At 54.1% G+C, this 17,876-nt stretch overlaps 1 protein-coding gene across 8 annotated transcripts in view; it reads left to right on the forward strand.

The window, feature by feature from the left end:
- The window catches only part of TACC2 (transforming acidic coiled-coil containing protein 2), a 202,951-nt gene that overhangs the window by 73,139 nt on the left and 111,936 nt on the right, over positions 1-17,876 (forward strand). The window contains exon 1 of one of the 8 annotated variants that reach the window (XM_039250487.1): positions 937-1,035. The exons of the other annotated variants lie outside the window; for them this stretch is intronic. The gene's annotated coding sequence lies outside the window, so the exon portion shown is untranslated. Of the gene's footprint in view, positions 1-936; positions 1,036-17,876 lie in introns of those variants that run through there. 8 annotated transcript variants of the gene reach the window in all.

Below are 17,876 nucleotides of genomic sequence, written 5' to 3' on the forward strand. Positions count from 1 at the left end.
TTCTTTCTGCCTCGCTGCAGAAATAGCCAGAAGGAAGCGCGATCCTTCAGGGTGGTACAGGCAGGTAAGCACCACTTCTGGATATGACGTCAATGTTAGCACAGCAGTTGATCTGAGGCCCGAGAAGGGAAAAAGTTACAACCAACAAGTCGCAAATAGAAACACACACTCCCTGGAAATATGGTATCAGGAAGCGGCTTGGGTTTGGTCTCTGCCTGCTTCAGAGGGCAACAGCCCAGGAGAAGGCACATCAAGTTTTGCAAACTGTAGAGCACAGTGCACTCTAAACATCTGCGGTCCAGCAGAGTTAGGTCTCCGCAGATGAAGAAAGAAAAGCCAGAATTTGGCTCCAAGGAACAAGAGAGGCACCATTTCACCCCCACCTTCTTTTTTCTGGGGCCTGCTCCCCGCTCCCAAGCTGTGTGCCGGTCGCAGAGCTGGGACACAGGCAGGGCCTGCCCTTGGCCTCAGGCACTTCGCACGGTGCCTTCCCCGCCTTGCCAGGCGTAGTGGAAAGCGCCGTGGAAAAACTCAGACCCGTAACAAGTGGTCATGACTCAAAGGCTCCTGGAAGTAGTCTGCGGTGCGCCCGGGAGCCGCGGCCCCGCCGCCTGCGCCCGTCCCCGGCGCGCTCTGCGGCCGCCCGGGCCCCGGGGCTCCTGGGCGCGCCGCCGCCGGCCCCGCGCATTCCTGGCCCGGGAGGAGAGCGCGGCGGGCGCCCTGCGCGAGCAGCTGGCCGCGCGCGGGCCGCTCGGAGCGCCGCGAGCTGGGGGAGGAGCCTGGCCCGGCCGCCGCCGCGCTCCCAGTCATTGGCCTTTTGTGCTGCAACTTTGCCCGACCCTCGGGGGGCCGCGCCGCCCCCGCGCCCGCCCCGCGCCGTTGCCCCGGGAAAGTTTGCGTCGCCGGACCCGGCCGTGAGGACTCCGCGCGCCGCCGCTCGGCTCGGGAAACTCAGCCGCTCGGGGCTCTTTGGCAGTCGCGTCCCCAAAGGCAGGCGACACTCCGCGCGAGCCATCCGCGATCGCCCCGGGGCGGGTAAGTGCGCCGCGGCCACGGGCGGGAGGGCGGCGGGCGCCCGGGGTCAGGGAGGAGACGGGCGTCCCCAGGACCTTGGCCGCCAGACAAAGGCGTGCTGGAAGTGCTGGCCGCAGCTCGCTCATCTTTTCCGCGAGAGGCACTGGCTGAGGGCAGGAAAGAGGCGAAGCACGCATTTGTGGCCCCTGCTGGCAGCGGAGTGTGTCTGCGGGGCGGCCGGCGGGTCCCGGGCGTGTGCCCGGGAGGCTCGCTCCGTCGCTGAGACCGCTCGGGGTGCGCGCCCGCGGCCGGGGTCCCCGCCCAGGGTCAAGGTCTCCGCCCGCGGTTGGAGTGCGCGCGCGTGGCCGGCTCCTCGCGCGAGCTGGGGGTCCCCGCCCGCTGCTGGGGTCCGTGCCCGGGGCCGCGGTCCCCGCCCATAGGTGGAGTCCCCGCTTGCAGCTGGGGTCCCGGACCCGGGTCAGCGCCCGCCGGGGGTGACCCGGCTCCGCGCTACCCCCGCGGGGGCTCCTCCAGAGTTCGAGCGGTGCCACCCGGTCGCGCGGGGTCACCCCGGCGGGCCACGGCGGCGCGTGGATTAGCCGTAAAACTGCACTGCATTTCCTCCGAGTTGGGGACTTTTAAATTCTCGAATAGTTACGTCAGCGGGGCCGAGCGCACTTCAGGGAGAGCACGTGACCCGCGGAGCTTTCCCTCCGGCGTCCTTGACTCCCAGGCCCCAGGTTGAGGCTTCCTTGGCCTCTGGACGTCCTGGAAGGAAAGGCGACTGTGAGAGCCCCGAATCCCTGCGCTGCGCTGCGCTGGCCGAGGGCGCTCAGGCCGTGTTTGGTGTACCCGTCAGTGGTGGTCTTTCCTTAAAATGGCATCATCATCGTCGTCGTCGTCAACCTCGGGGGATTATCATAGTTGTTCTTATCAACTGGCTCTGTCAGATGCTGGGACACGACCTTGTCGCAGTGGGTTAAATACAACTGAGGTAGTGCGAGAAAGTGTGTCTCCAGGTAAGGGTGGACTGGGGAGGTGGAAATGGGGGCGCAGAGTCCGGAAGGGCAGCCGGGGGCCTCAGCGCTGCGACACTGTGTGCAGGGGGACTTGCGGCTGACCCGAGCCCCCGCTAGCACGGTACTGGAGATCAAGGGCCCTGGTGCTGTTTTCTATGTGTTTTATGCCAGAAAAGGGCGGAGATTTGTTAGAAGGCAAAGAACTCTGTGTTCTTATTTCTCTGGGATTCGCCATGAGGCCACATTTCAAAAGCTGTTTTCATTGTAGTATTTGGAAGTGACTTTGGAAACGTCTGGGGCCATGTCCCGAGGCTGGGTTTCATCTGTGGTTTCGTCCATTCTGAATCACTTGCATGTTTCAAAGTCGAATCTTCACCATTGTTTTCAGGGGCCCTTTTGACATCCATGGAGCTGGAAGGAAGGGTTTGCTGGGGATTGGGGAGTGGGCCACTCCCCAGCCCCCAGCCGTGGGCTTTCCCATCAGGAGCTCAGGCTGTGAGGTCATGGAGAGAATAGGACCGGTTGTGCCGGGCAGGTGAGTCCCCCGGTGAGTCCCGTGGGGCTCCTTCTCACAGGCTCTGCCCTGGGCTCAGAGGAGAGCGGGAGCAAGAAATAGGTCAGGAACTGCCCTCCTTGTGTGGAGGCCACAGCCAGCTCTCAGCCACCGGTGCCTCTTCTTCGGCTGGTGCCTTGTTGCTGATCCCTCCTCAGAAGGTACTTGCCGAGCCTCGGGGAGGCCTGGCCGCGAGGAGCACAGCCCACCAAGGCATCAACTGTTTATGGACATCAACCCAGCAAATGCGCCCCTCTGGGACACCCCGGGTCCCCCTGTCCATCCTCTTTGGCTCTCAGTTTGAGCACTTAAAATATTTTAGCTGGAAGGAAATTCGAAGATCAACGTTGCGTTTTACAGATGCCAATAGGGAGGCTCGGAGAAGTCCAGAGTCACGTGCGAAGGTGGGACTCAAACCCAGGACCCCAGACACCTGGCGCGGTGTTCCTTCAGCCGAGTCCTGTGGCCTCTTTGGTCTCATCCCACTTTGTACTGTGGTTATTTATGTTTGTCATTTCTATGGAGACAGACACTGCTCGAGGGAGGACCTGCCTAGTTTGTGATACAGTCTGCAGGGGTGACACAGGCCTGGGGGCTCAGTGGTGGTGGAAGTGAGTAAGACACGGCCCCTGCTTTCAAGGAGCGGTGAGAGTGTGTGTGCGTGTGTGTGTGTGTGTGTGTGTTAGAGATACACCTGAACATACACCACTGGGCAGGCCTTCTGAGGGGGCTAGCGCCCAGTAGGGGATGTCTGGAAATGTACGAGGGTATTTTGCGTGTCACCATGACCAGAGAGGCCACCACTGACATCTCTCTGCCGAGGGTCCGGGATGCTAGGCATGGGATATTCCTTTTTTTTTTTTAAATATTTTTATTTATTTCTAGGAGAGAGACAGAGAGAGACAGCGTGAGCAGGGGAGGGTCAGAGAGAGAGGGAGTCACAGACTGAAACAGGCTCCAGGCTCTGAGCTGGCAGTCAGCACAGAGCCCGACGCGGGGCTCGAACCCACGAACCACGAGATCATGACCTAAGCGAAAGTCGGACGCTTAACCGACTAAGCCACCCAGGCGCCCCGGCATGGGATATTCCTATACAACCAAGAACTATCTCATCCACAATGCCGATAGCACCCCTTAGAGAGGACTTTGCAAGGGTTTGGGGAATTGGGAGAGACCAACTCTACTGGGAAGATGAATGATGGAGGTCTATGGGCTTTTGAGGCCTCAGGCTGCAGGTGTGGATGAGGCTGGGAGAGACCGAGGGCTGCGTTAAGAGTGTGCGCACGCGCGTATGTGTGCGTGTGTGTTCTATGGAGATTCAGTTCCACAGCCAAAAGCAAATGGTTCTTGGATAAACTGTGGGTTGGGTTTACAGACCCTGGTACCTTTTGCTCCATCAGGGAAGGTCTAGGAAGCTGGTGCTGGAGTTCTCTGACTCTCCCTGGGCAGAGGAGCAAATCGAAGAGGGAGGAGGCTGCAGAACTGGGTGCCCTGGTCTGGTCCGCTGTGACGCATGTGAAATCTGGTTTGGTGACTGGGTTTTGTCTGCCTCTCCCCCACCGAGGTCACAGTCCTTTGTCTATAACCTCAGTAATCATTTCCACAGCAACTCACTGGGATGACAAAACAGCCCAAGGATTATGGAACCGTTCAGAAGAAAGGAAAGACATGAAAAAAAATGACCTGGGGAAACAAAAGTTTGTAGGGACGTGGCTCTAAAAATAGAGAGCGCCGAAATTTGCCAGGGCCTCCAGAGCCATGATCTGTGGTGGAAGTTTCATCTCAGATATGCTGGGTATCAGCTGTGTCCCCCTTTCCTTCCTCTCTGATCCCCTCTGGTCTATGCTTTCAGCCTGTCACTAGGCACAGGTATTCAGCGCTGCCAATTCAGAGATAGCAAGGTTCCCAAGAAGGATTTTCCTTGGGACGGGAAAGGCAGTGTAGAGAAAGCTCCCAGTTTAGAGCCTGAGCTCCTATATTAGAGTCTCTGCCTCACCCTCGCCAGCTGTGTGCCCTTGGGCAGGTCACTAACCGTTTCTGAGTCCCGAGTTCCGTCTCGTAGCGGTGAGGACACATATCCCTGCCCACCTGGCTCATGGAACGGTGGGGGCAAGTGCCATCATGTGCCCACAAATACCTGGCAAACTGTGACGTGCCATGCCCACAGGGAGTCCTGGTTCTGTTTCTCACCTGGCTAGGATTCAGTCCATAATACCTCCAAGAGCTGATTTTTATTGGTATTATTTTTATTTATTTTTTTAAAGGTTTATTTGAGAAAGAGAGAGGAGAGAGAAAGAGAGCACAAGCGGTGGAGGGGCAGAGAGAGAGGGAGAGAAAATCCTAGGCAGGCTCTGTGACGTCAGTGCAGAGCCCAACGTGGGCCTTGAGCCCACGAATTGTGAGATTGTGACCTGAGCCGAAATCAAGAGGCAGGTGCTCAACCGACTGAGCCACCCAGACGGCCCTCCAAGAGCTTATTTTTATTGTCATGATTTTTAGATGGAACTGAGAAGGTGGCTAGTCAATACTGTTCTCTTATTTGGAAGCTGGTCGGCCAGCGTCCGGGTTTTGTCTGTCCCCCTGTTTAACTGGTCATTTATATTTCGCCCAGAAAACAAGGACAAATAACAGAATAGGGAACTCACTTCAGCTGTACTCACAGAGAGCCAATCTGGGGAGAAAAATGGAAAGAAAAATGGAGCAGCTCCACGGGCTCATATGCAGGTGTGACTGCTTCCGGTCCCCCTCATCCTTCTCCCTGTGCACTCAAGTCCACGTGGGGCCCCGCTGCAGTCTGTGTCATTTACAGCACGTGGCTTCGGGCCAGCAGTCCCGGCGTTAAGCTCTCAAGGGCCAGGGCTTGGTTCACATCAGGATGGTTCCCCCAACGGGGGCCCCGTTCCAAAGAGAAGAGGCGGGAAGAGGGCTCATGTCAATGTCAGGAGGTCTTTTCCCTCCTTCTTTCATCCCTCTGACCCTGGGCTTCCCATGGCTGCCTGCCCGCTAGCTGCCTCCTTCCCACTAAAAAAGGAAAAGGCCCGGGGCACCTGGGTGGCTTAGTTGGTTAAGCGTCTGACTTTCGCTTAGGTCATGATCTCATGGTTCGTGGGTTCGAGCCCCGTGTCGGGCTCTGTGCTGACTGCCAGCTCAGAGCCTGGAGCCTATTTCAGAATCTGTGTCTCCCTCTCTCTCTGGCCCTCCCCTGCTCACGCTGTCTCTCTCTCTCTCCTAGAAATAAATAAAAATTAAAAAAAAAAAGGGAAAGGCCCCATATAATCTTGCATCGTCTTCAATGAAGCTCGCTCACCTGTGAGTTACCTGGCCCAGGAACCTGCACCCAGGGACCAGCTCCTGGGGTGTCTGGCGGTCAGCTGTGTGCCAGGGTCTCTCTCCTCCTCAAGAGCTGATAAGACCCTGCCTCATGTCGCCTGCCCTCCCTGGGCTTAGAGTCGTGCTTGGCGAACCCACGTCCTGGCTTCCAGGGTCCGTGACCCTCTGCATCGGCTCCCCTCTCTGCCACTGTGGGGTAGATGCCTTTGTTCCTTGCACAAGGTCTAGGCTTCGTTGCAGTCTGTGTGTGTGTAGGGAGAGCTGTCCGGGGTATTTGTGCTACTTGTGTGGTTTTGGAGTTGGGGGGGGGGAAGAAATCTGTGACCCTCGGAAGAAACCGAGGATTCAGCAAGGTTTACGAAAACCAACAAGTAAACTTTGGCCTTGTCTGTGTCAAAACACTCAAGGCATTCGTTCAGACTCTGGCTTGCGAGCTGAGATGCCTGCTCTTAGCTCGAAAGAATTAGAGGAAGCGGCGCTGGTCTGAATTAAGTGGCAGCGAGGACACTCTGGTGGCGGCAGCTGTTAATATCTTTCTGTTGTTGCTTCTTTCCATGCGTCCATACCGCCAACAAATACTTACTGACGCCTGTGATGGGATCGACGCCATGCCTTACATAGGCTTTGTGCTCTTAGCCCTTTCAACAATGTCTTCAAGTTACGCAATTATGTCCCCATTTCACAGGGTCAGAAACTGAGGTTCCAAGAGATGAAGGAACTTGCCCGGGGCTAACATGGCTCGTCAATGGCAGAGCTGGACTCAGGCTCCCATCCGTCCTCTCCAGAGCCTGTGCCGTCTGGTACTTAGACTCGTGACCCACCCGCCCACCCCATGGATGGCTCAGTTTGATTTCTGTGCCGGTGTTCTGGTGGAGATGAGTCCCCTGTGGGGTTCATGCCCTTGGCCAGGATCTTGACCCCGGAAGCGCTGGCCCGTTTGGCCTTGTCCCTCTGATCGGGGACAGCTGCATCATCACTCCCCTGAGCGTGTGGCTTTTCCCAGCCCCTGGGTGGGATAGTTTCAGTGTCTCTTGAACACAACAGCGGGTCCTGCCTCCTTGCCTTGTCCTTCCGGAATGACTTTCCTCCCCTTTGAGCTTGTCATCAACCCCGGTTCTTGGGTTCATCCTCCCCAAGGGGTGTGGGACTGGCGGCCCAGTTGTAAGGCACGATTACGTTGCGTACGAGAAAAACATCTCCTTCCTCACCTCCTCCTTACCACCGGGTCTCCTGGGAGTTGGAGCCTCGGATCACCAGGTCACCCCCTCCCCCGTCCTTGAGTTCTAACCGGGAACCTGGTACCAATGGGGGGCACTACCCAGGGCCTCTCCCAAGCCCCCCTTTGCCAGCCGGGCCAGGGGCTGCGCCTCTAGAGCCTCGGGGTTTGCGGATCTGGAAACCACCGGGCCGGAAGGGAGGCGAGAAGACGAATGGTCCAAACCTCCTCTCGTGAAGAGGCGCCCAGAACCCCGGGGGGAAGCCTTCGCCCAGCTCGTTCGCGCTGGCTCACCTGTTGTCCTGGGTGGGGCTGACCCCACCAGGCCACTTTGCCTGTCACTATTTGTCGCCCATCCTTGAGAGAGAGGCCGCTTGAGGCATCCCGTTTGCCCGTGAGGCCTGGGGTCGAAGCAGCCAGGACGGTGCTCAGCTCAGTGTGGCTTTGGGTAGAGCGACTCCCCGCCCAGAAATGGGCTGTCCTGTTGCTTCAAGTGACAAGAAGCCTGCACGGCGCCCGGCATGTAGTAGATGCTCATAGACATCGGTTCCTTTTGCTGCCACCTGGATTCACTCCTGTCCCATGACTTGTGCTGCTGCTCACACAGAGCCTGGGGTTTGTGCGGCATGAAGGGGAAGCACCCACACCGGGGCCGGGGAGAGGGGCGTGTGGACCGTGTAGACGCGCCTCCCGCGTGTTCTGAGGGGAGGCCCCTGTCGTGTGTATGCACGATGCCATCCTTTGCAGAAAGCCTCCCCGCGGCCAGGGCCTTTGCCAGAGAAAAGTTCTATGACTGGACTCGACCCCCACCCACTCCCTGTTCAGACAGAGGCCAGCCACTGCCTGCTTTGACAGATGGGGAAACTGAGGCTCCAAGGAGGCTTCCCCCAAGGTCACACAGCTCTTTATTGCCGGAGTGGGTCCGGTTCCTGCTGTCTGGCCGACTCTGGCCTCCTGCTACCTCCCCCAGGGAAGGCGGGGAGGGACCTTATTCATCAGCAGAGGCCCAGAGCCTTCCTGACAGGGAGTGTGCCCAAAATGTTCGACACCTTAAAATTTTGGCCCCCAAATATGCAAAGCACAGCTCATAACGGAGACGGACAAATGTTCAATTGTAAGTGTCCATAAAATGTCGTGTAGTATGACCCACATTGTTGGATATCATTTACTCTCTGATGCCGCTGGCTTACCTCCCTGCGGGCCTGTCTCTAGCAGTTCATTCATCCCCGTGAGTGTTTTCCTTGCTGACTCCGGGCCAGGAAGCCAGCAGGGAACGAGGTAGAGGGTCCTTTCCCTGTTGATGGGGCCATGATCCACCTGCAGGCCTCCTGCCCCACACGAAAGCCATGGACGTCTACCAGAAGGCGTTAGACCTGGACTCCAACTGTAAGGAGGCAGCAGACGGCTACCAGCGCTGCATGATGGCTCAGTACAATCGGCATGACAGCCCTGAGGACGTGAAGCGACGGGCTGTGGCCGACCCCGAGGTGCAGCAGATCATGAGTGATCCCGCCATGCGGCTCATCCTGGAGCAGATGCAGAAGGACCCCCAGGCACTCAGCGAACACTTAAAGAATCCTGTAATAGCACAGAAGATCCAGAAGCTGATGGACGTGGGTCTGATCGCGATTCGGTGATGACTTGCTCGTCATCCCCTTCCCTTCGCCCTCCTGTGGAAAGAGGAGCTGGGACCGCTGCGAGCCACGTGGAGCAGAGGGGAGAGCAGGGGACCACGAACGGCCTCTCTATATTTATACAGACCCGTGTGGGGCACAGACCCGTCCCCCCGTTACTCGCACCGTCGCTGCCTTTGGGCACTCCCAGCACACGCATGGTCTCTTCCGCCGCCCTCGGGTTCCATGTCCCCTTCCCCGCCCTCAGTCGCTGTCTCAGCTGCTCTCCCATAGTTGGTTATTTTTTATTTGGGGCAGTGGGCATGTGTGGGGAGGGGAAGGTGCTCTTCCCGACCTCGGGTCCCAGCTGTCTCCACGTTGTTAACTTCCACGTGCCCTTCTCCAATAAAACAAGCCAGTCGGGCATGGTTAAAAAAAAAACCCCCTTCCTGCCCCACAGTGCCCCTCCCCACCCCAGCCCCCCACCCCGCTGGCCTTGCCGCCCCAGGGGCCTCCACCCCCTCCACATGCAGCTGATTGGTGGCGTGCCCACGGGAGGAAGGGCCTGGGACACAGCGTGGGTTCCTATCGTGGGGACAGGCTCAGTGGCAGAAGGCGTGCGTTCTTGCCACTGGTGTTTCTTTGCCAAGTTACTTAATTCCTTGGGCCTCCGTCTCCTTTTGTAGAAAATAAGCTTTCTGCCAGCTACATGGGGGTGATGGAGAATCACAAAACACAGCCTTGGGTGAAAGTCTCAGATACTATACAAGTATAAGTACCTGTGTATTTTTTAAAGTTATTTTTTAAATTTTTTAGTATTTTTTTTTTTAACCGAAGACTGAGTCTTTCAATCGCTGGGCTTTCATCTTGGGGAGTGGAAAATCTCTCTCCTCCCTGACGTGGGCTCTAGGGTTTCTCAGGCAGGTTGCTTTTCTCGGAGTCGTGTGGGAGATTCTGCATGTCCCTAGCTCGAGCCAGGCCCCCCACACCGTGGGGGGTGCCTGGATCCTGTGCCTTTGGACTTGGCTTCAAATTCTGACCCCTCCTCACCCCTTCCCAGGGCTGGACGGGCGAGCGTGTGCACAGCTCTCCCCTCCTGCCAGGCAGATAGAAGCCCTTAGCAACGCCAGCCTCTCTTATGATGATTTGTCATCATTATCAGCACTTTCATTGTCATTATTTAAATTTGCTACACCGTTTCGGACATGCTAAACCCCTATCACCGACAGGAGAAACAGTGCCCTTGAGACCTGGGTCAGGCCCCTCATCTGTCAGGGTCTCAGGCGCCTCCTCTGCTCCCGGGCGCGGCGGAACTCTCTGGTTTTAGGAATCCCATGGTCTGTCCAGCCCCGCTCTTGTCCCTGGCCTTCGGGATTGCCAGGTCATATCTTCCTCACTGCCTCGTCTGCCAGGTCAGAAAAAGGACAAGTTGTTCTCTCGAGTGACCGAAAAAGCAAGCATTGCCCATCCTGGGCATATGCCGGGGCCACAGTGCTGTGGGCCTGCTGAACACAGTGTCTCAAGCTGAAGCTGAAGCAGGTGTGTCCTGCTCCTCACGCCACAGGACCGAGGGCTCGGCTCCAAATGCCGAGGGGGAGACCCAACACGGATGCGTGTGTGTGCGCCCCGTATGTTATATGCCTCTGCTGTGGCCCCCAGCCTTCGCCAGCTGGGTCATGCCCGGCGCGTAACGGGCCAGCAGCTCGTGAAGATGTGAGATGTCAGAAGATTCCATTTGGCTGATTTATGGCAGGCTTTGCTTCTCTTTCTGAAACAGGAGTGAGCAGATGTGAGCCGCGCGGGGCTCTAGTTCAGCTGTGCCTGTGAGAGCTGCACCCATGTGTTCCGGGGTGTGGTGCACGGCTTCCGAGGGGCCTTGCCCTGACCTTGGGGGCCACCTGGTCATTTTAAGACCCATATGTTACTCTCTCTGTGTTAGAAAAAAGGAAAGGTAGCACATCAAAACCACAGACTCGCTGATGTTATGACTTAGCATGATGAATATTCTTTTATTTTTTAAAGCGCTTATTTATTTATTTTGAGAGAGAGAGAGAAAACGCAAACTGGGGAGGGGCAGAGAGAATCCCAAGCAGGCTCCGTGCTGTCGGCACAGACCCCGACGCAGGGCTCGACCTCACAAACCGTGAGAGCATGACCTGAGCAGAAATCAAGAGTCGGATGCCTCACTGACTGAGCCACCAGGTGCCCCAGAATATTTCCTTTCAAACTGAATGACTGACTTTGTTAGAAGCTGCGTCTTAAGTAACTAATAGTATAGAAGGTCTAAGGTATTATGTGCGAGGTGTGAAGTCAATAACGTGGTTTTCCAGCCAATTAGATACTCAGAATCCAGATCACTTTTGAGTTCTCCCTGCGGCGTTTCTCTGACTTACTCCCCACACTGGCACATAGCACCACCTCCCGAATATTCTGCTCCCCTGATCATAAATCTCGGATGCTCCTCATAACCCCCAGCCAGCAGATTCTTGGCCTGACTTTTGAGGCCTTCTCCAAGCTGGCCTGGGCCCCGGCTGCCCAGGTGTGCGTCCGCGGCTCCCCTCCTGGGCGGCCCCATCACATGCCACGCTGTGTCCTCTAACGCAAATGGAATTCTGGGGCACTGGGGTGTGGCTGTTTGCCCACATGCCTTTGTCCAAGAAGTTGCTGTTCCTGAAATAACTTCCAACTTACAGAAGAGCCACAGGGAGAGTAGCAAACTCCCATATCCCCTTTGTCCAGATGCCTCAACTGTTGAGACTTCACCGCATGTGCTTGGTCACCCTCCTGGATTATCCTCTGTCTTTTTCTGAATCATTTGAGAGCCGGTTGCAGACACGAAGCTGCCGGCCTCCAGAATTCAAACCAAAGCAGACACTGCACTGTTCACTTGCCCCAGAACGTGGGCGCTCCAGCAGGACACCATACAGCCATCCAACTGGGGCATCACCCAGGCATCAGGACCCAGTCGGACTCACCAGCTCGTCCCCTTTTCCCTCTGGTCCAGAAGTCAGTCCAAAAGCATGTGTCCTACTCGACGTAAGCTTGTGGACTCTTCAGTCTGGGAGAATTCCTCAGTCTCTCCTGGTCTTTCATGACCTTTAAGAGTGCAGGTCTTTCCTTCTGGAAAAATCCAACCTGCGTCTATCCATAGTTTTCTCATATTCTGATCAGTCATCCCACGGAAGTGATGCTCTGCTCTTCCCAGCGGGTCATGTCCCGGAGCACAGCCTGACGATCGTCCCTCCACTGGGGATGGTCAACCTCAGATTGACACCTGAGTGGATCCAAGACCACGCGATGTCCTTTACTTCTTTTAAAAAAATTGTTTTCCATTTATTTATTTTTGAGAGACAGGGAGAGACCAAGCACAAGCGGGGGAGGGGCAGAGAGAGAGGGAGACACAGAATCTGAAGCAGGCTCCAGGCTCTGAGCTGTCAGCACAGAGCCTGATGCGGGGCTCAAACTCACAAACCGTGAGATCATGACCTGAGCCAAAGTCGGACGCTCAACTGACTAAGCCGCCCTGGCGCCCCATGTCCTTTACTGCTTTTTTTTTTTTTTTTAATGTTTTTTATTTATTTCTAGGAGAGAGAGAGAGAGAGAGAGAGACGGCGTGAGCAGGGGAGGGCCAGAAAGAGAGGGAGACACAGACTCTGAAATAGGCTCCAGGCTCTGAGCTGGCAGTCAGCACAGAGCCCGACGCGGGGCTCGAACCCACGAACCACGAGATCATGACCTAAGTGAAAGTTGGACGCTTAACCGACTAAGCCACCCAGGCGCCCCATGTCCTTTACTGCTTTAAACCACCCACCCACCTCCAATGGCTGCCTGAATTGACCACCGCCCTCTGATGGCTCTGCAGCGGTGATTTTGCTTCCATCCTTCCTCCTGTGCTGATGACAAGTTGGCCTTGTCCTGGAAAGAGGGACTTTTCCTTCTCCCCCTTTCGTGCATTTGTTTATGCCTTTGCATCTGTGTGAACTTGTGGATTACTACTTTCCTGGATGGATTAGAACCCATTAGTATCTGAATTTGTTGTGCTCCAGTGCTCCCAGATTTGACCAGTGGCGGCCCCTTGGAGGTGATTCTTAATGTCCTTTTGACCTCTCTCGGCAGAGGGAGCTGGGAAGTAGAGGTATGTGAGCGTGTGCATGGACACACGTGCGCACACACACACACTCACTACTACACCCAGTTCTGTGTTTGTGTCATACCTCTGATTGCAACGCTGCTCAAGAGTGCTTTAGAGCCTAATCACCTGCTGTATACGTACATCCTCTGTGAGAACCTGGCTCCCATTACCCTTGACGTGGTTATTTTTCTGCCGCTCCCCCGTCCCTTGTCCTGTGACCTTCCTTGGCCTGTCCAAGACAAGGGAAGAGAAGCCTCATGGCTTTCCTTCCAAACCATCAGAAAGGGAGAAGAAGGAGAGGATTTTTTTAAATCTGGAAATCATCTTGCACTCCTCTGTCCGCTAAGCACGTTGCTTGCCCCGCCCCTCGGGGGACCTTTCCAGATTGCTCCACCTGAGAGAACCCTGTTTTTCAACGATGGTTTGCTCCTTTACCATCCTTCACGGTTCTCTTTATTTTAGACTTTGAACTTCCTGCGCTCTTGATCAGCCTGTCAGCTCCAGAGTGTGCAATCCCCCATTTCTTTTTGAAACCCCTTTATTGAGGTATGACTGACATGTAAAAAGCTGTCCATGTTGAATGTGTGTGACTCGCTGAGTTTGGGGATGAGTACACGGCTGGGAAGCCCTCATCACCATCAAGGCATAAACACGGCTATCACCTCCCGAAGTTTCCTTCCACTCCCATTATTAGTATTAGTTATCGTTATTATTTAGTGATTCCCCATCAGACTCAGCCTGGGGCCCTGCCTGGGGGAATAGGTGCCATGTGTGGAGCTGAGGTGCTGGCTTTTTAGACTAGAATGTGACTGTCTTCCTTTCTGAAGCAGAGTCCTCTCTGTCTCAGTGTCTAAAGGGCGGGTGACTCATGGCCCTTTGGAGGAGCCCTTGTTGATGCCAGGGCCCCTCCCTGACATTCCAGCAGGAAATCAACCCTTTGCTGGCCTGACCAAATTTACAGTGGGCTGGTCGTGGCAGCTGGTGACAGCAGCTGGTGGTTAAGATCACTGACAGATTTTTTTTTTCCCTCCGAAAAATATTTCTGTCACTCTCATCTCAGCGCCACCATGGGGAGAATTTAGAAGCCATTTATAGCCTCCTGCAGTGGGTCCAAGAAGGGCTCCTTCATGAGAACCCCTCCACTTACCCAGAAGTCAGCTCTCCCCCATTCTCAGCCATCCAGAACATAACTGGGCCACTAGGAAGTAAGACAGAAACGCCTTCAAGCTGATGGTGCAATGCGAATTTGACAAATGTTTTTTTAGTAATTTTGTGGGGTTCAAGCTAACGGATGTACGTGTGTATACACACACACTTTTATTTTAAAATTATTATAATTATGTTGTATGGGAGGTTTACAGACCTTTATCAGTGCTTATGAACTCTTGATTTACACACTGTTCTAATGCCCGGAGCCGTGTGTCTCAGTCTGCACAGGAGAAGCAAAGAACTGAAGACGTAGAGTTGAGAAGGGTCAGGTGGGTCAGCAGAGGTGCTGGCTGACAGCCTGCGAGTGAGGGGCAAGGCTGAGTTGGGAGCATCCGTGGTGGCCGTGCAGGCCATGGTGCCTTTGCTTTTACAGATGGAGCAGTCACCTGGCTGAGATCCCAAGGTGGGGCCAGTCCAGAATCCAGCCCTCTTGACTTCGTGTACGATTGTGCTCTTAGTGCCCCAGCATACTTCCTCACTGACATCATAGTGACTGAAGGTGCTGATTGTGTGTCACTGAGAAAACATTTCATTATGTTCAAGATTCTCTGTTCGGAAAAATCAGAGGAGTGTCCAATAGGCTTTGAAACATAATTCCTCCCAAAGAGAATAAAAATGCCATCCCACAGACTATGCAAACGGATATCTCTTCCCACCCCCCCCACCCCCACCCCGCCAATCTTCCACTGGGACCTTCATTTTCCCCGGTAGTGCCAGAGGAGCAAGGGGTGGCTGCGTTTGTGTCTTGGGTCAAGGCTAACAGGCCCGTGGAAAATGTCAATACGGAAGTGAAGACTTGACCCTGCGTGTCCCGTCTCATAAAACTCACTGAGCTACGTACAAACTGAAGCTGTTCCCTGGCACTTAAAACTGTCCTTAAACATGTTTTCTTATTTATTTTGCTTGTAAAAGCAGTGGGTGGTCAGCACAGAACTAGAAAACAGACATAAATTCAACAGGAAAAAACACTCCTGGGGCACCCGGCTGGATCCTTCAGTGGAGCAGGTCATTCTTGATCTCAGGGTTGTGAGTTCAAGCCTCACGCTGGGCGTAGAGATTACTTAAAACCTTAAAAAAAACACTCATAATTTTGCTACTGCAAGAGAATTAGTATTAACACCTTGGCACGTGTCCTTCTTCATTGCTGGGTGGTTGTTCACTGTGTGCTTCCTGCGTGTGTGTGTATACACGTGTGTACATATCTACATCTATACACATGGTATATAAACACCGATATCCACATGCACATGAAATCTGGGTAATGCTACCAACAGCTTTTTAAAAAAATATTTATTTATTGGGGCGCCTGGGTGGCTCAGTCGATTGAGTGTCCGACTTCGGCTCAGGTCATGACCTCACAGCTTGTGAGTTCGAGGCCCGCATCAGGCTCTGTGCTGACAGCTCAGAGCCTGGAGTCTGCTTCGGATTCTGTGTCTCCCTTTCTCTCCAGCCCTCCTCTACTCATGCTGTATCTCTGATTCTCTCTCAAGGAGAAATAAACGTTAAAAACTTTTTAAAAATTATTTATTTATTTTGAGAGTGAGCGAGCGGGGGAGGGGCAGTGAAAAAGAGAGATGAGGAGAGAGAGAATCTCAAGCAGGCTCTGCGATGTCAACACAGAGCCCGACGTGGGGCTCAATCCCACGAGGCATGAGATCATGACCTGAGCCAAAATCAAGAGTCAGATGCTCAACCAACTGAGCCACCCAGGTGCCCCCCCCACCCCCACCCCGTGCTACTGACAGTTTTAAAACATTTCCTTAGTTAATGATGGACGGACTTGCCTCTAGGTACGTGGAGATCTACCTTATTTTTTTAAACAGCTGCCAATAAGTCTGTTCTACAGCTGTGCCTTAATATGATTAACTGTCCCCAACTGTGGGACATTTTGGTTGTTTCTAGCTTTTTTGTTTTGCTTTGTTTTGTCTTGTTTTTGCTATTATGGTCTCAGATGCAGTCCACATCTTTGCTCACACCCTCAATCATCATAAAATAAATTCTTGGAAGTACCGTGGCTGGGTCGAAGGAAACAAAGTCTTTTCTGGCTTTCAGTGTGTGTCGCCAAAGCTCCTGGGTGATGTTTTTCCATTCAGGTTTTTTTTTTTAATGACTTTGGAAAGTCGCTAATGCCTGTAGTTTAGGATTCTCTGAAGAGTGGTCCAGAGTCCCTGCTGCCTCCCCGATGGCTCCTTCCTCTTCCCCTTGTACCCATTTCTCTGACTCCTCGGCCCAGTCACAGGCTCCGAGATCGAGTTCTGGGGGATTTGGAATGGTGGGTGGGAAACTTGGAAGAGGAAGGGAACATCACAAGGTCCGTGGGAGTAAACAGTCAGGTGTGGGCACAAGCATGTGCTGGTCTAATCATATTTACAACACAGCTTCAGGAAATTCGCCCTGGGCCTCCCTGCCTCTCATTCATTTCAATGCCAAGGGCCTCACTTTGTGGCAGAGCATTGGATAGGAGTTTAGGGCTGAATCTTTGACTTAGGATCTAGTTCCAGTCCCTTGACCTGGCCTTGGAATCTGGTTCCTGTCCACCTCTCCCCTTCCCGGTCTCTGTCATCCACACTCCCGCAGCACTGACCTCTTGCGATCATTGCTCCAGAATGCCAGACTCCTTCCTGGTTCAGCGCTTTCAGATAATGTGGCTTCCTGTCCTGCAGACACTCTGCCTTTCTCTTACTCTTCAACCTCTGGGACATGGCCTAGAGTGGTGGTTAAAACATGGCCCCTGGAATCAGGCTTGGGTTTGTATACTGGTTCTGCCCCTTACCGGCTGTGCAACCGAGGGCAAGTTACACAACCTCTCTGTGCCTTAGTTCTCATACCTCTAAAACGAGGGTCATGATGGCACCCACCTCCCAAGGCCGTCGTGAGGATCAGATGTGGTGATATCTATGAGCACTTAGACTAGCAGTCCCTGGGTGGCTCAGTCGGTTAAGTGTCCGACTTCGGCTCAGGTCATGATCTCATGGTTTGTGAGTTCGAGTCCCACATCAGGCTCTGTGCTGACAGCTCAGAGTCTGGAGCCTGCTTTGGATTCCGTGTCTCCCTCTCTCTCTGCCCCTCCCCTGCTCACACTCTGTCTCTCTCTCTCAAAAATAAATAAACATTAAAAAATTTTTAAAAGATAAATAAATGTCTGACTCTTGCCTAAGACTATAAACCCTATGAGGGCAGGATCCACCTTTTCCTTGGTCACAACATAAGAGTTGGTCTGAAATCAGGATCTGCCCTCAGAAGAAAAGTGAGTGTCCTGCTCCTCACTGCCCAGAGACAGGCGCATCAGGAAAAAAAACGCATGGACCTCCTTGATGAACTAGTAAGATGTACCTGATTATGGAAGGGGATTCCCAGCAGAGTGAGCTGTTGTGTGACAGTGTGTGACAATGACCTGTGTCCCTCTGCACTTTCAAAGCCAGCTGCTCTCGGAGGCTGTCTGGTGTCCACCTTCTCAGCAGATGAAGGGCCAGTGTGGTTTTTAAAAATTTCTAAGGCATATAGATCAAAACTTTAAAAAATACAATTAAATGAATTACTAGAAAATGAAAGGACGCAGGGCCAGGATTTCTCATTCCTGAGCACTATTGACACTCTGGGCCAGAAAATTCTTTGTGGTAAGGCTGTCCTGTGCATTGTAGGATGTTTAGCAGCGTCCTGACCTTTATTGTTAGAGTCAACAGACAAAATTACTTTATCAAGTCGCTCCGCAGGCTCCTAAACACTCAAGTCTCTGTGTTTTCTCCTCCTGGGCCAGCGCCACCTGTGGGCCACACTTGGAGTAGCAGCA

This window comes from Hyaena hyaena, unplaced genomic scaffold (assembly GCF_003009895.1).
Source record: "Hyaena hyaena isolate Hyena2069 unplaced genomic scaffold, ASM300989v1 scaffold_367, whole genome shotgun sequence".
NCBI lineage: Eukaryota > Metazoa > Chordata > Mammalia > Carnivora > Hyaenidae > Hyaena > Hyaena hyaena.